Consider the following 906-nt stretch of genomic DNA (forward strand, 5'->3'; position numbering starts at 1 on the left):
TGAACATGAAAGTGTATGTTCCATGACTTCTTATGTAAGGAAGTTACTCTTGGCTGTTATTGACAGATGAATTTTATCAACACTCATTTCTGTTAGAAAATAAATATGTAGTCAAATATTAGGAAGATTTATTGAATCTAAATATATACTGTATTGCTTAAATAAGAATGTATGTGAGATACTGTAATCCCTCTTTTGGATCCAAACATGAATTTTTTTTAAGTTACCACTCACTGAGTTTGATTTTGGAAATAACATAATTTACAGCGTCAAAAGAGAGAAATGTATAGGGCTTCATAAAATTCAACATTTCTTCCCAGTCATTTGATTGTTATATTGAATAAATCTGATTAATTGTTAATGACTCAGAGACTTATGAAGTCATCTTTCTTCATGAATTTACAAATTAAATGACAAATACTCAGCTCATGCTACACTTTTTAAATAAAAAATAATATAGTTAAAATGTAATTTAAGAAATTTTGATGGTTCTTGAGCAACAGTGCATTAACACATTCTTAATCAGAAGCAATGAGATTATCTTTGCAACTTCAGGGTATGTTCTAAGTTTCTAATAACTGTAGAATGCCTCATTGTATGCAATGAGACTCCTGATCAATAAAGTGGATATTTATATAGATCACAAGTCTTTGAAGAGTATAGGAAATAATGAGTTAAAATTACCCCAGGAGGAAAGTTGAAATTCAATCCTGAGTTCTCAGGGATGATATTTAATAGTTAATACTCAATTTTTACCAGATATGTGCCTACATCTTTAAACCACCTTATAATTTAGTAAAGGTAACAAAATGCCATTGCATTAACTTGGGAGAATCATAATATCAAATGCATATTATCCTCTCCAAAAAAATAAAAATGTGTAAATGCCTATTTTTAAAGTAAGAC

At 28.8% G+C, this 906-nt stretch overlaps 1 protein-coding gene across 1 annotated transcript in view; it reads left to right on the top strand.

Annotated features, from left to right (window-relative positions):
* ARHGAP15 (Rho GTPase activating protein 15) overlaps positions 1-906 on the top strand; it is a 702765-nt gene that overhangs the window by 158214 nt on the left and 543645 nt on the right. The gene's annotated exons all lie outside the window — the stretch shown is intronic.

The sequence above is a fragment of the Bison bison genome, unplaced genomic scaffold, assembly GCF_000754665.1.
Source record: "Bison bison bison isolate TAMUID 2011002044 unplaced genomic scaffold, Bison_UMD1.0 scf7180017864330, whole genome shotgun sequence".
Taxonomy (NCBI): domain Eukaryota; kingdom Metazoa; phylum Chordata; class Mammalia; order Artiodactyla; family Bovidae; genus Bison; species Bison bison.